Source organism: Parasteatoda tepidariorum, chromosome 10, assembly GCF_043381705.1.
Source record: "Parasteatoda tepidariorum isolate YZ-2023 chromosome 10, CAS_Ptep_4.0, whole genome shotgun sequence".
NCBI classification, from domain to species: domain Eukaryota; kingdom Metazoa; phylum Arthropoda; class Arachnida; order Araneae; family Theridiidae; genus Parasteatoda; species Parasteatoda tepidariorum.
The window spans coordinates 29523674-29549924 of record NC_092213.1 but is presented as its reverse complement, the minus strand read 5'-3'; the positions used below and the strand labels follow the sequence as shown (position 1 = coordinate 29549924).

Genomic DNA, 26251 nt, shown 5'->3' with positions numbered 1-26251 from the left:
TCTAATATTTATCTTAAATCAAAGGTTAACTCGTTTTAAAATAGCTGCGGATAAAATAGTCTTTACCTATTCTTTGTTCGCATTATAATACCTATTCTATTTATTTATTACCTATTCTTTGTTCGCATTATAATACCTATTCTATTTATTAATTATCTATTTGTGCAAGGTTTTTAAACGTACAACATATTCTATTCTTAAATAATATTTTTTGATTATTGTAAAGTTTCCAAAAACATAAATTCTAACTAAAAGTTTTTCCTTTGTGGAATTATAAAAAGTGAAAAACGAGTTAACCTTTGAGTTACGATAAGGAATAACCTTTACCTATTCTTTATACGACGACATAAAAATTGCCTGTTTTCGCTATGCTTGGAAGAACGTTGATATATTTAGTGTTTTCGCAACCGATGAATGAATTCAAAGTGTCACTACGACGTGCGAGAATGAAAAAAAGAAAGAAAAAAAATGTCTAGCGTAGAGGGTCGAGTGCACAGCAGTAGTAGTAGGGGGAGGGCGACACGCAAAATTCGTGGGCGATGGAAAAATGCGGGGGTTAGCTGGCCCGAGTCGCCGGATTCTCGCCTGCCTTTCCGCCTTATTCCTAATGTGTAACTCCCGATGATATGAGAGAGAGATAGGATACTTCTTTATGTTACAATGTTATGTACATTAAACTGTTATATACATGAATATAGAAAAGATAAAATGTAAGTAATTGTTTTTGTTTCTTTGTCACATTCGAATGTTTGTTACAGTTTTGACACACTGAAACAGAGAGGGCGCAATAAACTACCTAAAAATCAGAATTTATTCGACTAAAGAAAAATTCTTCTTTAAGATTCATTACCATTTATATAATTCCTACTTTTATTGACCATTTTCTTACCATTTGTATGACATTTTCTTATTTTTTTTTTCAAATTTTGTGAATAAATATTATCGACTCGTAAAATTTGGGAACAAAAAAATAGTTGGAATGTTTTACTTAAAGTTTCTATTATAATTTCGTTTTTTTAAATTTTTTTTCGTCTGAATTTAAGGGAACCTTAAAAGTAGCAAACGACCGAAATTTTAAATTACTATAATGGCTAATATTTATTTGTTCTTTATTTGTATTAACTTATATGTTTTTTATTATTATATATACATTTATTCACACACTGCATATTCCTTTTTTAAATAATATTGAATAATTTTTGCCCGAAGGAAAAGATTTTGGTAAAAATACCATACTTTATAGTAATGACATTTATGATTAACAAAAATATACATACGGCATTTAATTATTTATGTCGTAACTTTTTCGTCTATATGAAAACAGTTTAGATTTTGGACTGGAGATTTTGGATTTCGAAATTATAGTTCCAAATATTACTACACATTTTGTAAAAAATACAAAACTGAAAAATAAACTCAATCGAATAAATGGTTTTTATGCCGGGCTCTAAGATATTATAAAATTACCAACTTTTACCATATTTACTATATGTTATTACATATAAAATCATGATTTATGGCAAATTTCACCAAAATCATTTTCAAAGCGCTTCTGGTAAAATTACAGCTTTAAATTTATCTTGGTTAAAATTACAGCTTGCTTGTCGGTTTTATTTTTACACGTTTTCCTAATTTCATCACATATTATAAAACCATATTTTATTGTTAATTTTTACCAAAATCATAATCAAAGCACTTCGGTAAAAAGTACACAGCTTTTCGGTTTAATATTCGCACATTTTCCTAGTTTTATTACATATTATAAAACCATGCTTTATTGTTAATTTCTGACAAAATCATAATTAAAGCACTTCGGTAAAAACTGCAGAGCTTTTCGGTTTAATTTGTACTCATTTTACTAATTTCGTCATATATTATAAAACCATGTTTTATAGTTAATTTTTAACAAAATCATAAGCACTTCGGTGAAAATTACCAAGCCTTTTGATGTTCCCACAGAACCAGAATCTGAATTATACTTAATTCTGGTAGTTTCGACCATACTTTTTTCTTAGAGTGCAAGGTTTAAAATACAATTATTTTATCAAAATGTCTTTTCTTTATAGAGAAATAAAAATAAAAAATGTGTTAACCTTCAAATTACATGAAAAGTTATCATTTATCTTTTCTTTATTCGCATTATAATACCTGTTTCAGATTAAAATGTACATATTTATGCAAGTACATCATATTCGATTCTTAAATAATATATGTATTGATTTTCCGAGAGTTAAAATTCATTAATGCTATCGAAATGTCCGACAGCTATTGAATTTTAAAAATTAAAAACAAATTAACCTTTAAATTTCAATAAAGATTAACACGGATCTATTTTTTTTGTGCGTATTACATTAACTATGCTCTTTATATATTACCTACACTTTTAAAGTATATTTTTTGTATATTATTACGTTCCATAATATTTTATGATTACTTAAAAGTATCAAAAACGCCTATTTTATAGTTTGTTAAGAATAAGTTCAATATATTAATATATATAAGTTTAATATATAGTTTAATATGAATGTCTAGTTAAAGAATAAGTTCCTTTTTTCCTATAAAATTAAAACTTTTGGTAATAGTTATTTAAACGAAAACTGATTCTTATTTTGGTTAAAATATTGAAAATAAAAAAAGGTTTGGTTAAAATATGATTTTGAATAAGGGATTTTATTCATTAAATCGTGATTATTTAAATTTTATTCATTTGTTTAGAATATGTTAAATATGCGAGTATACTAAATATGCCCTGCAGACCCGAAACTTTACGAGATACGAATTATGTAATTCTTTCCTTAAATAAATCAAGTCTTACATTTTTAAGTCAACATAATTTAAGTTTATACAGCTTTTGTGGATTTATAAAAAAACTTTTAATTTCCATACGATAGGAAACTATCTAATAATTAATTCTGTTAACAAGTTTTAGTTATTGTTGAATTCAATATATCTGAATTATCATTTTTGGACAAAATATAATGTAATTAAAAAAATAACAGTGATGTAACCTCGGTAACAGTGATGTAACCTCATAAAATCATCCTCGTACAAAATTTAAAAAGGAAATTTACATCAAATATATAATCGATGAATATTTATATTAAGACTTTTAAATTTCTGCAAATAAATGTTTTTTTTTCAAATTATTTGTATTTAAATGCTTAAAATCAGTATGAATTAGCCGAACTGAACATTTTTATCAACTGAATTGAGAAAATAATTGGAAAATATTTACATAAAACAATAAATTCATTTTTAATAAATGAATATTTCAAAAATATTATCATAAAGCTTTTTATTTAGAGAAAAATAGAAATTTATTTTTTAAACAGTCTCATTATTTCAGTGGTTGTCTTAAAATATGTGTTAAAATCAACTTTCATTCGTATTGTTTTATGGCATTTAAACATTTTGTGCACAAATGCCTTTTTGAATTTATTTACTCTATGTGTGTATAATTTGTGATGCAAAATATTTATGCATTACAAACTATGCATATATTTACAAATAAAAGAATGTGTGTATAATATATGATGCTTATACGTGTTTAGAATATGTATAACAGATCACAAATTATGCATATTCTAAACAAATAAATGAATGCTCTTATTGCATTTATTTACTGTATGTGTACATAATTTGTAATGAAAAAATTTTATATTGCGATTTACTCTCATATAGATTGGACTTTATAATCAGAAGTTTCTTACATTTCATATTAATTTATTGCATAAACTGATGTGAGCGTTTTTAATGCTTGTAAACAAATTTGAGCATCTTCTGTTAATTTATACAAAATATAATTATTCGTAAAATATAATTTTTCATAATTCACATTGTTTAAACTATCTGCTGATCGAATTTATTTTATTTCTATGCCGATTAAAAATGTTTCTATGGTAGAAAATTATCAACATATTTCATAAACATCACTCATAATCATAATATCTTTTAACAGTAAAGCTGTACTGGTTTTCATGATTATTTTCTTTGTATTTCTGTTCTGTGTCTTCAGCATTCGTATTCTTTTACAGTAAATTCAAGATACTTACCAGCAAAAGGAACAATGTGTTGGCGACTGCTTTACCAAGTTTACGCCAACTTGAATATTGATCCATTAACTAATAGAGGCCAATTTTAGCATCTTTGTATTTTGTGAAAAACATTGATATTTAACAATTCATCTTGATATTTTTCGAATTTGACTAATCTGTATTATTTTTCCATACGTGAATCTTCTTCATACGTAATCGATATTGATTTCTATATTATCGTATTGGATAAAAATAGTTGTCAATAGTGATTGCTATATTTTTACATTCGATATGTATTGTTATCATTAATGATCACGATATTGTAGTTTTTGATATTATATTATGGGTAGCCTATATCTTAAACTAAAATTCGGTGTTGTTCCCTTAGCCAAGCAAGATCTGTTGATTCTTATAACCGATAAGTACCATGTAAAACTTTCCTGGAAGAAAGATTTGATGAAGATTTTTTTTATAATTGTGGGAAATTGCTTTCTTTTACTTTACATTAAATATGTTTCAATATTATATTTATAATAGTATATTTGTAAAAAAAAAAAACACTTTTAAGAATTAAATTTTATTTTGAATGTTTAGTCATTTAATTTTTATGAAAATTTGAAAATGTATGTTTTTTTGCTATTTTGTGCGTTTTTCGATACCTTCGTACAAAGTTCCCGAATTTAAAATTTTTGAAATTCTGCTTGTCATTATATACTTGTTTCACTGAACAAGTTAGATGATAAATTTTTATTTTATCATGATAAATTTTTACGTGTTACTTAAACGAACTATATACTACACTCATGTTGATCATTTAGTTTATCTGACATAACGTATAAAAATAATTAAATATCTAAGAAAATGCAATAAAGGATTGATTAATGAGAGTTATGCGCGAACAAACATCACTTATGCTATCTTCAAAGTATTTAAAAAAACAGAATCATATGTAGTTTCATATATATCAATGGCGCTAGCTCAAAACCAATTAGAAAATTTCATTTAGATATCTCATCCGAGCGATATAATTGAAATTCTTGAGCGGGGGTAAAAATTACCCCTTTACCCCGTTGTCCAAATTTCAAGACGCAAAATACGGTTTTGGCTTCAGAGATACAGACACACGGAAAAACTCTTTATTTTATTATTATAAATGATCTTAGTTGATAGGTTCTTAGTTAATACTGAATTAGGTTTTCAGCTAATACTGAATCAGGCTCCTAGTTAATACTGAATATGGTTCTTAGCTAATACTGAATTAGGTTCTTAGTTAATACTGAATATGGTTCTTAGTTAATACTGAATAAGGCTCTTAGTTAATACTGAATATGGTTCTTAGTTAATACTGAATTAGGTTCTCAGTTAATACTGAATCAGGTTCTTAGTTAATACTGAATATGGTTCTTAGTTAATACTGAATTAGCTTCTTAGTTAATACTGAATTAGGTTCTTATCTAAATACATTTTTGGAGCTTAGTTAATCCGAATGAGATTCATAGTTTGTTCTAGATCAGATTCTTAATTAAATTTACATTATGTTTTTATTTAATTATTTTAGATTAGACTCATAGCTATATCTAAATTATGCTTTTAGTTATTACTAGCATGGATTTGTAATTGAATATGAATTAGATAATAAGTGAGTTTGTAGTTTATTTCCGTTTCTCTTATTATTACAGAGATAAAATAATAATAAAAATTTCATACTAAAGCTACTTGACAATCTAAATCAAATTGCCATTTAAAATATTGTTAAATCATTGATTTAGTAATACTAACTAGTATTAGTAAATTTTAGTAAGTAAATAGAAGTAAGTAAAATTAGTAAATAATTAAGTAAGTAAGTAAAATTTAGCACTCAAATTCGTTGGCATCAGTAAGTAAAAATTTCGAACTCTCCGAGAAATGTTGTTCGAAAAAAGAGCTTTTGCAGACTTTCGAACTTCAAACATTCGTGTAAATCTTTTTTCTGTCGAGATCAATGGCATCGCATTGCGCAAAAAAAGATTTGTGGCTACCAAACGGGCAATTAATAACACTTGAAAAGAAACTGAAATGGTGTATTCGGAAATCAAATCCCCGAGACAGAGTAAAAGATTCTTTGAATCTTATCTAATTTATTAAGAGTGCTCAAATTACGAAGGCCAGCTTTATAGAGAAAAAAAAACTATCCAGTCTGCAATTATAGGGAGATGGCCCGAAATGGAATGTTAAATGCATTTTCTGAAAGATCCATGATCAAGCATCAAACATAAGAGGAAAGTGTATCCTATTTGTCTTCAGAAGTGGACTGTCTTTTTTCATACTTACATTCTGAATCTTGAAAGAAGAAGCGTTTTTCATCAATTGATTAAGTGTTTTATTTGTCGATCCATTAATTTGATGTAAATAAGAGAGAAATTGCTCTTAAGAGTTTCGAAATGTTAAGCTTTATAGCAATTATTAAGAACATTATTTTGATTGTTATTGTAAATCAACTTTGAAAGTGCTTCAAAATTGGAAATAATGGCTTTATTGTTTTCTAGAATATGTTCTTAGTTGATACTAGACAAGATTCTTAGTTATGTCTAAACTTGTACAGTTATACCCATATCTAAATTACTCCAATTGTCTTCAGAAGTGAAATGTCCTTTTTTATATATTTAAAACAATGGCTTTATTGTATTCTAGACAATGTTCTTAGGTAATTCTAGACAAGATTCTTAGTTATGTCTACACTTGTTCAGTTATACCCATACTTAAAATATCCCAATTGTCTTCAAATGTGAAATCTCTTTTTCTACATATTAAAAACAATGGCTTTATTGAATTCTGGAATGTGCTCTCAGCTAATTCTAGACAAGATTCTTAGTAATGTCTAAACTTGTTCAGTTATACCCATATCTAAAATATTCCAATTCTCTTCAGAAGTGAAATATCCTTTTCTATGTATTAAAAACAATGGCTTTATTCTAAAATGTGTTCTTAGCTAATTCTAGATAAGATTCTTAGTTATGTCTACACTTGCACAGTTATACCTATACCTAAAATACTCCAATTGTCTTCAGATCTGAAATGTTCTTTTCTATACATTAAAAACAATGGTTTCATTGTATTCTAGACAATGTTCTTAGCTAATTCTAGACAAGATTCTCAGTTATAGTTAATCTTGTTCAGTTATATTCATATCTGAAATATTCCAGTTGTCTTAAGAAGGGAAATGTCTTTTCCTATATCTTAAAAACAATGGTTTTATTGTATTCTAGACAATGTTCTTAGCTAATTCTATACAAGATTCTTAATTATGTTTACACTTGTTCAGTTATGCCCATATCTGAAATATTCCAATTGTCTTCAGAAGGGAAATATCCTTTTCCATATAATAAAAACAATGGCTTTATTCTAGAATGTCTTCGTAGCTGATTCTAGATAAGATTCTTAGTTATGTCTACACTTGTACAGTTATACCTATACCTAAAATACTCCAATTGTCTTCAGAACTGAAATGTTCTTTTCTATATATTAAAAACAATGGTTTTATTGTATTCTTGACAATGTTCTTAGCTAATTCTAGACAAGACTTTTAGTTAAGTCTAAACTTGTTCAGTTTTACTCATATCTAAAATATTCCTATTGTTTTCAGAAGTGAACTGTCCTTTTCCATATATTAAAAACAATGGATTTATAGTATTCTTGACAATGTTCTTAGCTAATTCTAGACAAGACTTTTAGTTAAGTTTAAACTTGTTCAGTTTTACTCATATCTAAAATATTCCTATTGTTTTCAGAAGTGAACTGTCCTTTTCTATATATTAAAAACAATGGATTTATAGTATTCTTGACAATGTTCTTAGCTAATTCTGGACAAGACTTTTAGTTAAGTCTAAACTTGTTCAGTTTTACTCATATCTAAAATATTCCTATTGTTTTCAGAAGTGAACTGTCCTTTTCTATATATTAAGAACAATGGATTTATAGTATTCTTGACAATGTTCTTAGCTAATTCTAGACAAGATTTTTAGTTATATTTAATCTTGTTCAATTATATCCATATCTAAAATATTCCAATTGTTTTAAGAAGTGAAATGTAAACTTTTATGTCTTTAAAACTGAAAATAATGGCTTTATTGTATTCTAGAATATGTTTTCAGATAATTCTCGGCAAGGTTCTTAATTATATATAAATTTGTCCAGTTATATCCAATTAATAATATTATCTTAAATATTCCAATTGTCTTCAGAAATACAGTATTCTTCTTCATATATTTCTCTGTTTTCTTTTCATTAACTCTTTATTCATTAACTCTTTATTTTTGTATTTTTAGATTCTGAAAATAGTTTGTTTTTCAATTGATTAATTGACTTATTAATCAAGATTTTAAATTAAAGTTAATGGCTTTATTTAATTACAGAATTCGTTTTTAGTTTATTCTAGATTTTTTTTACATCTACTCTTTATCTTCTTATTAAATCTAGATTAAATTCTTAGTTGTATCTATATAGGAATATTTCTATATTTTTTTAAGCTAAATCTATATTAAGTTCTTTGATTAATTGTAGATTCCAAGATAAATTTCAAGATTAAATTCCTTGTAAAAGACATCTTTTGTCTGGATTAGATCAATTTTTAGTTAACCATAGCTTAGATTCTTGATCAAGCATAAGATAAAGATGTATTTCAGTTGGCTCAAGAACTAGACACCGTTTTAGTTTAAGATTCTAATAAACTAGTTTTTCCCGTTTAAACAAGTATTTTTTTATTCAATCAATTTTCAGTAAATTGAAAAGAAATTACTCTCAGGTATTGTGCTTCTATAATTTATGATATTTGGAGGATATACTTTAAAACACTAGTTAAGTTCGTTTTTAAAAATTTTCCAAAAATTTACAACAACATAACTCATTTGAATATTTGATTTTGAGTCTGGAATTTTAAAAAAATGTTAAAACTAATTTGCGAAATTTAATTTCCATGCAAAAATTATAGATTTTATTCACCGGGAAAGAAATAAATCAACGGTATCATCCTTTTTTGTAGATGAGCTGAGTTGCTGTATAAGACAAAGAATAAATAAATAAATAAAATAAAATATAAATAAAGTTCTTTTTAATATTTAAATTTATTGTTATTTCAAAATTTGAATAAAAAATAGATAGGCAAATGCTTAAAGAATTAATTTCTCCATTCTAAATAATTTAGATTTAACTAAGAAATTGAATAAACTGAAACACCATTCTAGAATTAACTAAGGTATTTAATCTAGATTTAATTGAGAACCTAATTTGAAATTAATTAAGGCAAATTGCATTTAAACAATTAAACTAAAATTTTTGTCTGCGCATCTATACTATAAATTTAAATATGAACATAATACAAAAAAAATAACTATCGATAATTTAATAAATATTTTTCTGTGCTTGATAAATATGATTTTTTTTAAAACTATTTTTTATTAAAAATGCGTTTTTTAATAAATACGTGACACACATTTAAGGTTTCCTATGTAGAATTTTATAGATATCGTAACACTATAATTTCAAAAAATTAGAATGTTTTTTATTTTAAAAAGTAAAAAGATCATCAAAATTTTTGCTTTGTGAAATTAGCAAATAAAAAAACACACTTTGATAATATTATAGATTTCATTTATGCTATAATTAATTATTTGCATAATTTAGGTTCTCAAATAAATCTAGATTAGACACCTTAGTTAATTCTAGAATGGGGCTTTAGTTTATTCAATTTCTTAGTTAAATCTAAATTATATAGAATGGATAAATTTATACTTTAATTTTTACATTCGCCTTTAATTCGAAATTTATATATTCGCCTATCTATTTTTTATTAAAATTTTAGAATCACAATTTTAAAATCGCAATTTAAATACATAAGAAACCTTTTTTTTTATATTTATTTCTTTATTTTGGCTTCATTATTCATCATTTTGTCACATTCAATTTTAATCATATTTTTTCAAATCGGATTGTTTTCTCTTATTTATTTATTCATTTTTCAAAGAAAGAGACAAAATGAAGAATAAAAAAATCGAGCTTTGAATAGGATTTTATTTAAAAAATCAAATGACTCCTGATAAATCAAAAAACTAAATTTACGCTCCAGAATCCAGAAATTCCTCCTGTTCCATTCATCATGGCACTATTACATCCTATTTCAAACATTTTCTTTTGATAAAAATACATTGCGAATTAATCTTCCGCGAAACAAAGTTAGGTTTTATTTCCCCAAATTCCTGAAAACTTCTGGAATAATTCCAGATTTTGAAACAGACTTCCTTTATGAAATCACACACTCTTCCCAAAATAAAAAAAAACTTCTCAGAAAAGTTTAATAACTGTTCTTTAGACTCAATTCATTAATAGAAGACCCAAAAATAGAATTTAAAAATGATATCGCCTACGAATATATCTTTTGTTCAAAAAGTTGATTTGAGATGTGGGGAACAAGAATAGTTAGTAACAAACAAATTCGAATGTTTTCTTTATTTTTTTCCATTCCTAGAGGGAGGTCTTAGCGTCAAAACATCGGTTTTACTGGCAGCGGTGTCCGTGAGTTAAGTAACGCTAGCGCATCGTCTGATCTAGACGCTCTGCTTGGGTAATAAGGAACCTTCGTGCATCAAAAATAGATCAAGGTTTTTCTCACCGAAGCCGTCTGTCACCAAACCTCTGTAATGGAAGATCAATAAAGCTACGGCGTGTTTAGTTACTTAGTATTTACGTAACTTTATTGATTTCTTTTCAATGTGGTTTCTTTTCCTTTAATTTGAAGCGGTGGGATTTTTTTTTTTAAAATTAACTAATTTAAAATTTTATTAATGGTCTATTATTGGGTTAAATTAATGACTGCTTGCAAGATTTCAACAACAAAAATACTTTCTTTATTGAATTTTTAAATACAGTCAAACCTCGATATATCGAACTTGACGGGAGAGGAGAAAAAATTCCAGATATTAGAATTATCGATTAAGAATTATCGAAAATGGCATGTTATCGATGATAGAATAAAGAAAAATGTTCTTTACATAACTTATTTACTATTCCATATTTATTCTAAAAACACTTTTTAAACTTTCATTTAAAAAAAGATTCAATTGTTGTTTGCTTTAGAGATGTGTAAGAAAGTTTGTCTATAACACTTTCTAAGTGGACTATAGCTTTAAATGTCTCCTCTGACATATTCGGCTGCCTCTCAATAAATCTCCTTACAGTGTCCACTGTAGAAAGTGCTTGCTTGTTAGTAACATTGGGCGGTAAATCTTCGATCTCCTCATCCTCTTCTTCTGATAGTTCACAAGAAGCTTTCGTTTGAGCGATGATATCATTGTCATCCCACTGACCACACACTGTTGCTGCATCATCTACGTTTACAAAGTCATGCAATTCCAAGTCATCAAGCTTCATGAGTCCGGTCAATCTGTTCCAATCATTTTCGGTGCAGTTTTCAGAAGAATTAACGATATTGATTGTTTGACTACTTTCGTGATCTTTAATGAATCCAGACTACTTAAAGCCATTCATTATCGTAGAGGAAGACACATCATTCCATGCCTTGTCAGCCATTCTTAAATTTTTTAAATTTTTTTTTGGAATATTTTTTTAATTTTAGAAAAAAAAATCTACACTATTTATGGAAAAAAATTCGAGTTATTGAGGATTTAGAAAAAAAAAAAATTCGTGAAATCAAGTTTTTTTTAAACATTGAGTGTATAGGAAATTTGAAGGGAATTTTTTTTTCTTCGAGATATCGAAAAATTCGTGAAATCGAGGTTCGAGTTAGCGAGATTCGACTGTATCAGGAAAAGAGGGTAACTAAGAAATTTTATACTCACTTTATATGAAATCAATTGCAAATATTAAATGTACCATGAAAGAATAAGAAAGATGTGGTTATTTACTATTTTTATTTTAGGGTCAGTAATTTCTCTTCTAATCAGGCGTTTTCCTAAAACAAGGATAGAACCGAAACTTTATTGTAAATCAAAATAATTAAATTAGCTAGTTACCAGGAAATATTAGTTACAATAAAAGATGATAACGTAGCAATGAACAAGGTATCTTAAAATGTTTTGCGTTTTTAAAATACAGTTAAAGTTCTATCTATGAAAGATATAAGATACGAAAATTGTATGTTTTTAACGAGTAAAAAACATACAATTAATTATTAGCCTTCCGCTATTACCGCAAAAACAATTTTTTTTTGAGGAATATATATTTTTTTGCTGTTTAAGTGAGAAAAAAAGTGATGAAAAGTGATGGACAAAATGGGAAAAAACTTAATTTATGTCTCTGAGACAATTAATACACACGGAGAAAAAAGTATGGTAAAAACAACCAAAATATGGTAAAATTAACCATGTTTTCAGCTCTATGGGAAGCAAAAAGCACTTTAATTTTTAATGAAATTCATTGGCAATGATTTTGGTAAAATAAAATATTGTTTTGTAATATGAGATCTAAATTTGGTAAATGTGGGAAAATTTGGTAATTTTATCATGATACCTTAAAGCAGCAGTTCCTAAATGGTGTTTCGTAGAACCCTAGGGTTCCGTAGAAGATAAACAGGGATTCCGAGAGCTGGGGCATTATTTTTTTTTGCCAGTAAAAATTACATTTATATCCAATTAATGATCCATAATTTGTTTAATGTTTCGATTGTTTAAATGAAATTATTTATGAAAAATACCAATGAAAAAAAAAACAAAATTTAAAATCGTTTAATAATTAATTAAACAAATTATGAAAGGAGTATGCATTATAAAAAATTCCATAAGCAAAATTTATAAAAAAGCTCATAAGTAAGCTTATCGAACTTCAATTCAAAATATACTAACTAAATTCAAAAATTAAGAATTATATTCCTCTGTTGACTATTGTCGACATTTATAACAGTAAAAATCACAATTCAGCAAATTTTATACATTTTCAGCATATACATAACCCAAGAACTAATTTAGAATTTAAATTATTTCATTCTTTGCATTAAATATTTACGAAATGATTAATGATATTTTTTTGGTTAGTTTATTCGCAGCTGCTAATGAACTTTTTTTTATACAGTGAGGGTTCCGCGAAAAGAAACTCGATCATTTAAATTCCATAGCCAAAACAAAACAGAGAAAGAAACAAATTGGGAACCACTGACTTAGAACAGAACATAAAAAGAATTTGTTTGGTTAAATTTGCTTTACAGTTATCCTTTTAAATGCTGTTATAGGAACTGTAATTTTGGAAACCAGAATCTCCTATAAACCCTTACCATATGAACCGAAAAATTACCAAATAAAAAGCTTAAATTCCGTTTTTTAAAAAAAAAACAAAAAAAAACCAGAAATGTCTTTACCATACAGTGTAGTAATTTTATTATAATTCTTTTTCCGTGCCAGCGAAAAATGAACATCATTTCACCATATTTTCGTCTTTCTATCTTAATCCGTTATATTAATGAAAAAAACTTGAGTGGGCAACCACAGGTCAAGTTATACTACTTCTTGCAAAAGAAAAAAAAACTTTTGTTATTTTTCAGGTATCTTGCCGTACACTTCAAATGTATGTGCCTTTTCTTAGCAATTACCCTCCAGCCTTTTTTATTACTATTTTGACTTTAAATATTTGCATTTGCTTCTAACGACATTTCTACCTGACATCGTTTGTCGTTGTTTTGCGGACTATTGCTGTATTACTTTTATTGTCTTATACGCTGAATATGATATGGGAACTTCATGAACAAAACTTTTAAGTTCATTTTGTCTCTGACATTGTACAGCTACTTCATGTGAGGCTCTTATATCTGTTGTTTGGAACCAAATTCAGATGACAAAGGAACTCCATAGTCTATGAACTGCTGTAACAAACTTACCTTTGTGAAGGACATTTTTGAGTAAAACTAACATCATTTCGATAACATGAAACGCTTCAACTGTTTCATAGTAAGCCGGCGAGAAATTAGATTCGACATCATGATACGCAATCTTAATAAATATTTCAAGACAGAAATATTGTTTATTTTGTATTAAAATCAAAATAAAAGGAACAAAAGTATTGTAATTGACCGACAATTACTTTTTATATCCTTATGATGGATTCGGGTGTGTTAGAAACGAATAAACTCCAATTTACTCGAAACATTTTCGCAACTAAAATAAACTAACAGTACAAATTTATTATTCAACTGGGACTTATTTTATTTTATTTTATAATCGGCTTAGACAAGCCGACCCAGTTTTGAGTTTGCAAATCAATATTCAGTTCCGTCTCCTTGTAGTTTTGAATCCTACTCAGAAGGCAAGGAAACTCTCGGATCAAATATTGAGAGGTAAAATATTAGAGAACAGTGTTGTGAAATGTTAGAGAACACTAGAACAGCCCACCTCTTGGCGACTTTTTGAAATTTCGCTAAGTTGGCGATTATTACTTGGATCATCTGTGTTTTTTTATCATAAAAAATAATTAAAATTTTTACAAATTTATTAAAATATTCTTAATAAACCCGCATTTGCGATACAAAGAAGAAAACACCCAGTGTTAGACCGACAGCATGGGGATTCTAACCCATGATCCGACTACCACGAAGGGTATTTTACCTCAGCACTGTGGTTAGGGTCAACCGAAAGTAAAGTTCGTGATTTTCGATTACTAACCGGCGCTGGTAATCAAGCCTGGGTTACCTCATTGGAAGGCCAGCGTTCTCTCCCCTGAGCCACTGTGACTCTGAATGAGTTATTTAGTGTTCGTTAAACTAATATTAAATTATATCTATATATAAAAAAAGCTTCGAAGTTATTAATGAGAAAAAATGTCTCATATTTTTGAATAAAGGCATAAGTTAACGTTTTTGAAGATTTAAAAAAAACAAAAAAGAAGAAGAAGAAAAAGAGAGAGAAAAATTACTTTGCTATTTCTATTTTTACCAAAGTAGAAAATTTTAGAATTTAAAATGTCGTCGAACTCAAAATGAATAGCTTTAAAGAAAGCAGTTAGCATTATTGAAGTCACTTTTGATTTAAAAAATAAAACTCTATAATAAACAGTATGCAAAAATTATAAGAATTATAAAAATTATATATATTATTATTTTTTCGAAACAGAAAAATTGCAAAGTAATCTTCTTCTTGTGTAAACATTACAAATGGATCTCTTATTCAAAATTTAAAAACGTGACTTTTGCTAATACAAAATAATTAAATGCGTTTTTTCCCCGAAACATGAATATTAATATTTTATGAAATACGTATATAATAAGTCAATCTTCCATTTATTACGAGTTTTCAATTCATTGTAGTGAAAATATCATAGATACCGACAATACAATAGTTTGAAATATATTTATTTGGGAAAACACTTGAACAATGACTTGTTATTCGCTTCCCATCTTATAATATTACCGCAATATTTGTTTCACCGTGAACTTCAATCCGAACTTATAATAGTGTTTTCCGGATATTCTCGAACCAAATCTGAACATTTTAATGTTTTAGGTCTACGTTTTGTTTGTAAAGTAAAGCTTTGACGTCTTCTGACGTCATCAATATTGACGCAGCTTGGACAGAAAGTATTAGCGAGCTCTAAGCTGGAACAGATAAACTATTCCAATTGTACTTGTTTTGAATCGAAGATGTGTGTGAACAGATTTAAAGGTTAGATGGTGTAGTATTTAAACAGCGTTTACTTTATTGGATTTTGTAAAAGGTTGCGTACAAAAGTTTGTGGTTTTTGTGGTGTAAAATGCGTGATTTAATAGTGTTTTTCAAAGCGATTTCGCCAAGTAAAATAATAAAAAAAACTGCACTTTAAGTGCCTTATACTTGAGACAAATCACTTTTAAACTATTTAAAGAAATAATGGAAGCACTTCTGTACTAACTATTTTTTGTTGTTGTTATATTCCTTAAGAAATACTTAGAAAATTATTTTAAAGTTTTGGAAGTGTTTAGGTCTTGCGATTTCTGATACATATCAAAAAAGTTTAAAGCTTTCAGAGGTTTAAGGAGTCGGTCATAAATTGCGAAGGAAAAGGTTTTTGAACACCCTACACCAAATAATACAGCGATAAGCAACTTATGTTAATTACGTTGGTTATTTTTTGGCAAAAATTTCGTAAATTTAGCTTAAGTATTCATGAAGATATAGATATTTTCACGAAGAAAAAAAAATTTTTTTTACTTACTTTTTCTTACTATGACTGCTGAAATATTCAATAAAATTAAGCAAAAATTTTAAAGTAATTTTTAACTTATAATAAAAACATCCTTCTAAAATTTAAAAAAAAAATCGTTGAAAATTGCACAGGATCTGAGTATTTAAAGTAATCCTTTCATACTGTGCATGCGCGGAAATCATTTGCAAATTTTTTTCCTTCATAATTTTGCCTAGAATCGTATTTGGTAACTTATGAAAAAAGTTCGATTTGAATATATTGAAAATTTAAAAAGTTTCTAGCAAATTTCTAAGTAGTTTTTGTACTCTTTTATTGCAAGCTCTAAATGATAAGCACTTTTGCAAAAATACCATTTTGTTATATAAAACAAAATTTAATAACAAATGATAATACTCTAAAATGATGGTCTGATAAACATGGTAATAGGTAATATAAAAAAACATGCAATGGGAAATAAAACATGTGATGGTAATAGGAAATAAAACATATAAAATAAAACATAATTTTACAGGATGTTGTCTTATATATTGCCGATGTCATTTTTACTAAATCTTGTTTAATAGTACAAAATTAAATTCGTGGAAAATCCTTTATCATACAAAGCGTTCTTTCTTTCTAAATTAACAAAAGCTACTTAGAAAATTGCCAGAAGCTTTTTAAATTTTCTGGACTTAATAATTGGACTTTAATAGAAGCTGCCAAATACGATTCAAAACAAATTTTTGAAAAAAAATTTTTTTTAAATTTTTACCGGTAATGATAATAAGTTTAACTTTTAAGTCGAGTAAACTCAATTTGAAGTTTTAGATTTAGTAGTGAAACCACCTTTATATATTATAACTTAATCTATATTATTAGAAAATTCAATTAATTTTCTTACATTAAAACCTTAATGGAGATTTCACGAACATTTTAGTTTAATATTAGTTCAAATTTCTTATAAAAAAAGAAGAAAAAATCATCCATACCTTTGAAGAAAACTTATATTAGCTCGAACGATATAATTTGAAATATAAATCCAAACTCCAGTTTGCTTCATTTCCAAGAACTTCATAATAAGAACCCTGTTCTCAAAAACATAAAATAAAAACGTCGATAACAAATTCTGACTATGGTAATATAAGGAATTGAAATTGCTATGCATTGTTAACAATAAATATAGGGGTTGCACAAAATAATGAAAACACTTCTATGCTAACACATCTTTTGATCATTCATTTATATCTCTATAACTATTTCAATTAGAGTTATAAAGTTTTGTGCAATTATTGAATATAATAACCCAAATAATTGTTAAGAGTTACACACTTATTGCTGCAAGTTTTGCCATAGATTGTTCAAAAACATAATTCTCCGTTTGCAATTTATTGTCGGTGTGATTTGAATTTATATTTCAAAGCTTTAAAATTCATTGATACGTATGAGAAATCGCATGATCTATACATTTCTGAAGTTATAAATATTTCTTTAAGTATTTCTCGAGAAATATTAAAAAAAATGTTTTAATATGGAAGAGTTTTCATTATTTCTTCCAACCACTGTATGTGATAATTAAAATGAAATCATTGTTTTCATTCAATTATTAAATTCCTTTTTCCGACAATGGTAATAATGATTAGCTATTGTTTCAGCATTGATTTACACGTATTATTTATTTTTCATTTTATTTTCAGGTTGATGTCTTACCTTTTTCAATTTTGATGGAACCTTATGATGGAACCTCTGAATTTATTTAAACAGAAAACTCCTTGGCTGAGCAAGTTTAAGAAAAAGTCCCTGCAAGTTAGTTATATTAGATTACAAATTCGTTTTTACGAATTCGTTAGATTACAAATTTTTCACCTACTGTATATATATATATATATGTTTAATATATTTACATTGTTAAAAAATTGGAAAAGTATTTATATTGTTCTACTATTTCTCAACAATGAAATAGGATCAAAAGTACCAGAATTTGGTGAAATTTACCGTGTTCCTGGCTCTATGGGAACACCAAAAAGCTCAGTAATTTTTCCGAAGTACTCAGGCAGGGATTTTGGTAAAATTAACAATGAAACATGGTTTTAAAATATGTGATAAACGGGATAGAATTTGGTAATTTAATCATAATAGCTAAAAGCATGTCTCAGTACCTAACCATTTATTCGGTTTTTTCAGTTTTGTATTTTTTTTATTAAATGCATGGTATTAAGAAATATATTTTGAAAACCAGGCTTTCTCTCTAAAATATTAATATATGAACAAAAGATTGTCAAATGAATAGTTTAAAAACCATATATTTTTGTTTTTTAAACCAAACTTATGAGAAATGTCCTTCCTATACAGTACGGTGTTTTTTTTATCGGAATGATTTTCTCTGTGAGGAAAACATATTTGAAAGGGTTTAATAAAATAAATTATCTGAATCTTTTAAGTCTTTATGTTTTTTGCATTACCAAATTATATCTACATTACTTAATGCAGGAAGTAATGTAGGTAGACCTGCATTACTAAATTATGTTTTCCGCAATACTTAAAATATTAAAAGGCATCATAACACGAGTTATAGAATCACCCGATTATGAAACACTGCTACTAATTTTTGGAATTGCAGAACTACAAAATCCTGGAAATTTTCCCCAACCTTAACATGTTGCTAAGTTGAAAAATAATATTGCAATATTTTAAAATTGATTGCACTTTTCTGTGATTCAACTAGAATGGAAAATAAATTAATTTTAACATGATAACGTTGCGTCAAATTTGCTTCATACAATGGTACAGGTACTATCTGCCAATCAAGAGATAAGCTCTCAGTGAGGTGAGCTCATCTCGTGATTGACAGACAGTAGTGAAATTCCGGCAGTACAGAATTTTGATGTACCCGAAATTTATGGCTCAACTTTCCGAAAGTGTATGAACCCAAACAATGTCTCCTTTTCCGTTTTAAATTTGCATTCCTTCAAGAAAACAACAACAAAAAATTTAATCTTATTAATAATTTCTATGTGTTTAATGAGTATTCTTTTACATCTTCATAACTAAAAAGAAGAAGTGTCATTACAAATAAAAGACGCCTGCTACCCTATATTTTTCAAATTGTGTTGAAAAAAAAATTGATCAAAAGATGTGTGTTGAACTCAATAGAGAAACGCATCACTTAAGAGTAAGTCGCCATCGTGTCTTGAGATCGAGTATACACTTTCCTGACACATGCATATCATTCTATAAGGAAGAAAAAAAATATTAAATTACAGGCTTTTTAACGCGAACCCTTCCTCTTCGTTTTAAAGAAGAGTGGTGTAACAGCGAAAGTGATACCTTTTGTTTTAAAATAGATCTTTCAGATGTTGATATTGTTAAGAGTTTTTCTTGATTTTATAATTTTATTGATTTATTTCAGTGGTTGCTATTAAGACCTTTTGTTTTTATTATTCCTCTATTTATTTTTAATTCGATTAGAAACTATTTATATTACAAGCTTATGTCTTATAGAATTTTTTAAATTTATTTTCTGCTATTATTGGAAAATGTTCTTAAAATTTATGTTTCTTTCTGTATAATAACTTAAAATTTAAATTAATTTCTGTGTATACACTCTCTGTATGTATGATTATTTATTTATCATATTTTTTTACCTAAATAATGTGATAAATAAAACTAATACTATTAATACTCGTCTTGAAATAATCATACTTAATGTGAATAATAATAAGTACAATGAGGATAATAATAAGCATAATGAAAATAATAATGTATAATATGTGTAATGTGAATAATAATGCGCGTAATGAGGGGCATGCTTCTTTTAAAAAATGCTCGTTTATTTTAAGATTTATATTCGTATGTGTATTTAGATATAAATACTATATGTATGAAACTTAAAATAAAGTACCAGTGTTCTAAAAAAGAGAGTGTGGAAATGTGATGAGCAGTGAGGGGGTCACGCTATGCTTATGATTATTGAATTTTTGAGATTTTTTTTGGCAATTTCTTTTTAATTCATTTTCTGGCATTAAAAAATTTCTTTTCATAATATTTATATTAATATCTGCATTACTTATTTATAATTTTATTTTCTCAAATTTAAACTTATTTAAAATTATTTAAAATTTTAATTATTGCTATTCAAATATAAATAATACATTTAAACATTTAATACAGCTAATAACTAACTGTTATGCAATTAATATTTAATTATCAATAAAGTTAATATTAAAACTTAAATTATACCATAATACTTATTAATTATAAATATTTAATAAAAATTAAATTATTGTTCAAATTTTTTTATACAACAGATATCTATGCTCTTAAGGTGGTGTAATTTAAAAAAGTTGTATTTTCTTTTTTTATAATTGTCTGTCTTATTTTTAACATTCAAAACAATAGCACAGGTTTTAAATTTTCTGAAGGGCTAGTCTTGTTTCGAATTTTAAAATAACTGGAATGTCTGCTGAAGTACTTCGAAGATATCTTTGACTGGATGACCGAAATTCCCTATAAAAGGTCATGGTTGCTCCATGGAATAGAGCTCGCTTTCCAGTGAGGCGAACCGGGTTGGAATCCCAGCGATGGCTGGTCGATACGAATTCATCACCCGATCGCATAGAGCTGACTTAAAATATCCTCAGTGGTAAACGGATCAGGGGTTAGAATAACCTTGCGATCAGACTAACCGAGAAAGTTTTTCGTGGTTTTCATTCCCATGTAACACAAATGTTGGGTAGTTCCATTAAAAAGTCCTCTACGAAGACAAATTTCTTCCAATACTTGATCCAGGAGTTCCTTTATCTTCTGGATTGGGTTCAAAATTACAAGAATACGGAGTTGAACATCAGTTGTTGTAAACCCAAAATTGGGTCAGCTGTTCAATGACGGCTATAAAATAAAATATAAGAGGTCATTATTTTATATATAGTATATAAATTGTACTATTCTATTCTTGCACTCTTACATTCAACACGCCTGAAAGTCCAAAAATGACATGTGTAGAATCTAATCTGTTGTACTCGAGATGGAATTCGAAATTAGCTAAGGAAAATTATTACTTCGAATATTATTGATATGCAATACCAGACTGATTATAAATAAATTTAACAACCATCCACCATATGAAGACATTAACTCTAATAAGAAAAAAAAGATGAATAATGTAAAAAAATAACGTTTTACACAATGTGAGCTGAAAGATAAATAATTTGATAAATCGGATATTTTATATTTGCTGCAATGTAAGTGTAATGTTAATCTTTAATACTTTAACATTTACTGCAATGTAAACTTTTATGTTGAATACTTTGCAATATAAATGTGACACTTTGCATTAGCTGTAACATGAGTTTTTTTAAGTTAACTTATGCAACATAAAATTGATGCCTTACATTTACCGTAACGTGAACTTTATGTTGAATACTCTGCAATGTAATTGATCCTTTAAATTAGCTGTAATATTATCTTTATGTTGAAAACTTTGCAATATAAATTTGATGCCTTACATTTGTTGTAATGTTAACATGATGTTGACCACTCTGCATTATAAGTCTTATACTTTACATTAACTGTAAATTGAGTTCTACGTTTAATACTTTACATCTTAAATTTAATATACTTTACTATTCTTGTACTTTTTTTATTTGCACCACAAATATGATAAATTACACTTCCTGTAAGGTGATCTTTATGTTAATAATTTTGCATCATAAATTTGTGACTTAACAGGGTCGAACCCCTGATCGTATAAAGGATTTAAATTATTAATAAAATGCTTTGTATTGTTATTTATAAATTCATATTTGGTTTCACTTGTATATAATGATAAATACAATCGACTGTTGGCGTTGGCTTTATTGCTCATAAATACCAAAATAAAGCTCTAACTTAATAGTGCAAACTATGCGTTTTCTGGAAAAGTAACTAATGAAAGAGAAAATATTTTCCTTGTGTGCGTCGTCTATTTTTTAATAATAAAACGTCTATTTTTATATGGAAACTTAACAATCGTGAATAAGATTATATTTCATGAAAACTATATATGTTAAGAAAGGAATTGTATTTTTCAAAGTGAATATGATCCAAAATAATATGTAAAGAAAATAATACCTTAGATAAATTTTTTATTTCTGTAATTGTGCTATAATGAACTTTTAACTACTAATTTTTGCTTTCAATAGTGTTTCAAAAATTTTTCGAACAATTACACAAATTTCTTCAAAACATTAATTACAATGTTTAGCACTAGATTGCCTAAGGAAGTCATTTTGACTGCTTTTAATTTCAATTAGAAAAGCAATGATGCATATAATGACAGAATTTCTTAGAATTATGTGACTTTTTGAACAACATATAATTTTTTTATTGTTAATATTTACTAATAACTTGTTATATAACTGTAAATAATATAAGAAATGTTAAAAATTAATTTTAAACGAATTTATTGACGCATTCACAATCTAGTCATTTCGACTGCTTTTCGGCAATATAGGTATATACTAATTTTCCGTCTTTCTAGTGTTAAGAAACATTTTAATTATTATAGTATAAATGAGGTACGTTGTTTAAAAAAATCGTTCTAATAGTCGTGCACTAAACTTAAAATAATAAGTTAATTTTTATTGTATAAATATTTATTTAAACTTCTAATTTGCTTTCGAAATTTAGTAATTTTATTTTAGCATAAATTATATTATTCAATAATATTTCAATTGCTTCCATGCATTTATAAAAAAATTTCAAAAATTATTGCAGTTATGACTTATTCGTATAAACAATGAATTGTGAAGTCGCATATATTTGTAAGTTCAGAATGGCAACAGTGGTTGCATTTGTTTGTTTTGTAACATCAAAAATTTGTAAAACGTCGATACGAAATGTACATGAATGTAGCAAGTTACGAGAATGCTTATACTATCAATAAATATTTGTTTTTGCATTCTATAAATGATTTATTAATGTTAAATTATCTATATAAGAAGCCAACAATAGATGAAGTAAATGAAACTCTAATCACAATATAACCGATCGAAAGATCGGTTATTGTATGTTCTATAGTATTGTGTTGTTAAGTGTTGGTAAGTTTAGGGTTAAGAAACAAATAACAAATGGGTACACAAAATAAACAATAACCGTAGTCTAAACATTTGTTTCAATTATATTTCCTGTAATAATTAATAAATTATATACAGATAAATAAAAAAATAGACTCAAGTTGAATAAAGATAACTGTAAGAAATATAATACTTCGTGACATTAATATTTCTTCCTAATAATTACAGTAGAAAGTGAGAAATATTTCTTTTAAATCTAATAACAATTTTAAATATTTTGTCTCAAATGGTTGAAAATTTTTAACTTTTTACTCAACTTTTTATTACACATTTAATACCGGAAGCAATGGTAATATATATATTAATATCCCATTAATATTTTACTATATAATATAAACAAAGAATGTCAGAACTTAAATACAAGCAAAACAAAGTATTAGGATAAGCATGTTTGCAAAAGGGGTACTTCATCGGGGAATACACCGCCCTGCTAATTGGTTTTAGCTGCTTTAGCGCTTTTTTTTATTTTGACTTATTGCTTTTAAATTAAATTTTGTTTTTAATTTTCATTTACATTTTTATTTATATTGTTTAATTAGGACAATTTTGGTTTTAGCTGCTTTTCAACGATTTTCCGTTTTGACTTATTGTTTTTAAATTAAATTTCGTTTTTAATTTTTGTTTGCATTTTTATTTATTTTGTTTAATTAAGACAATTTTGGTTTTAGCTGCTTCACAACGCTTTTTCGTTTTGACTTATTGTTTTTAAATTAAATTTCGTTTTTAATTTTTGCTTACATTTTTTTTTGTATTGTTTAATTAAGAAAATTTTGGTTTTAGCTGCTTTTCAACGATTTTCCGTTTTGACTTATTGTTTTTAAATTAAATTTCGTTTTTAATTTTTGTTTACATTTTTATTTGTATTGTTTAATTAAGACAATTTTGGTTTTAGCTTCTTTTCAACGCTTTTTCGTTTTGACTTATTGTTTCTAAATTAAATTTTGTTTTTAATTTTTGTTTGCATTTTTATTTATGTTATTTAATTAAGACAATTTTGGCATTAGCTGCTTTTTCGCGTTTTTCCATTTTCACTAATTGTTTTTAAATTAAATTTTGTTCTTAATTCAATTTTTATACTTTGGTTGTATTTTTCTAAATATCCGTAGTATATTAATAACCAAATTTGAATGTTATATAATTTATCCAACGTTGACATTTCTAATGTTTGGTTTATGTAACAAATTATTCATTAATATGACTTACACCACTATCTCTGACCAAACTCTCTCTTACACAAAGACGCGCGTTGTCTTGAAGCCCTTTACCGAACCCCTTTAAGGTCAAGCAATGGTTGACCTCAGACTATACGTTCCAGACCACTTTACAACTGAATTGTATGCTCTGTCGTTTCTCCTTCCCGTTCTAACTCCTAATAAAATTGTGTCGGGTGGTTGGTTGTTGGAAGAAAATGATTATAGAACTTTTTTTATTCTTTTGTTGGAATCGTGCTGCTCCTAAAGTTTTTCTAGATGAAAATTTTTTTTTATCTTGTTGTTGTTGTTCGAATATTCCTTATAATTTCGATATTTTGCTTTGATATGGGTTACCATTTGATTATCTTAATTACTTTATGAGACATAGATTCAAAACGGTACCAGGTATAGATGGTACATTCAGTACACTGTTCAAAAAATGTAAAGTTTTTTTTTTTTGAAAAAGGTATTTAAAGTATCCGACTAGCTTCGACAACTTTTTTTAAAAAAATTAATATAATTTTAAAAAACTAGTTATAAGTCTTATTATATGTAAAAACTTATAAAACTAGCAAAAAATTATTATTAATTAATTACGTTTTTTAAATGACTATTTTAAGGTAAAAATAAGGCTTTTTTTGCATATTCACTGTTAAAAAATATTGTATCGACCAAAACAAAGAGTCCTTTGAGGATTTTACTTAGAAGGCTATCAACTATGTTTTTAAGTATTATTTATGTTAAAAGCAAAGCAAAATACTTGAGTGACTGTATAGTGCATGTACTCGAGTACTGCACTAGGGATCAATGTAGTTAAAAAAAAATCCAATTTTTAAAAGTTTTTGCACGAAAGCACATGTATACAAAAACACATGCATAAAAAAAGAAATTCTACTTTTTTCTCTTAGTCTGCAGTTCAAAGCATGTGTGCTATAATCATTAACACTCATGAAAAATTGTAGACAATTATTTTTTAATAAATATGAGATATCGTAAATACACAAGTGGGGGACCTTTGTGCTAAAATACAAACTAAGGTGAGCAACGTTTAAGAGCACAAAAATTATTTATGTAATTATTATTAATTACAATATAAATATAATCATTTTAATAAATATATTTTGTGCTCTTAAACGTTGTTCACCTTAGTTTGTATGAGGTATCCTGTTTAAGTTGGTGTAAAATGTGAAAAAACCTGATTTTGAGATAAACGCATTTAAAGACCTAAAATCACTAGTCCATGTACCGTTATCACCTTGCACAAAAACTGCTATAACTTTGTACATAATTGAAGTACAAACAAAAGTAAAGTATTTTCAGAAAACTATGAGTTTAGGGATTCAAAATTTATAATAAACTCAATTTCAAAAATTTTGTTGAAAGTCATGTTTTTGTCAAGTTAGATACCTTAAGTTGGCATTAAACTCGATTCAACAAATTAAAGCACTGATACATCATAGTAAATTGTAAGAAAATTTGAAATTTTTGAATCAAACTTTTCTTCAAATTTACTCTAACTCTAAATGTGGTGCTAAGTTGAATTAGGTATTATCGAAATTTATTGCACTAGATTGATCACGTATATTGATTACACTAGATAATGGTTTAAATTGAACTAAACTATGGTTCAACAACATACAATAATGAACTAATTTTTCTGAGAGTGTAGATGTTAGCTTTGGGTCATTTTTAGCAGTTAAGGATTTACTGCATGTGCTATTGTAAAGGGCAAATAGTCTTTCGTCATGTGGTTTTCGGTGACTAAATAAGAAAAAGTCGTTAA

At 26.8% G+C, this 26251-nt stretch overlaps 1 long non-coding RNA gene across 2 annotated transcripts in view; it reads left to right on the top strand.

Moving 5' to 3' along the window:
• Positions 1-434: 434 nt before the first annotated feature.
• Positions 435-26251, top strand: part of LOC107447133 (uncharacterized) — a 67515-nt gene continuing 41698 nt past the window's right edge. Inside the window, exons 1-2 of one of the 2 annotated variants that reach the window (XR_001584488.3) lie at positions 435-710; positions 17861-17969. This is a non-coding gene — a long non-coding RNA (uncharacterized lncRNA). The remainder of the gene's footprint in view (positions 711-17860; positions 17970-26251) is intronic. The other variant, XR_011637941.1, reaches the window with a different exon arrangement.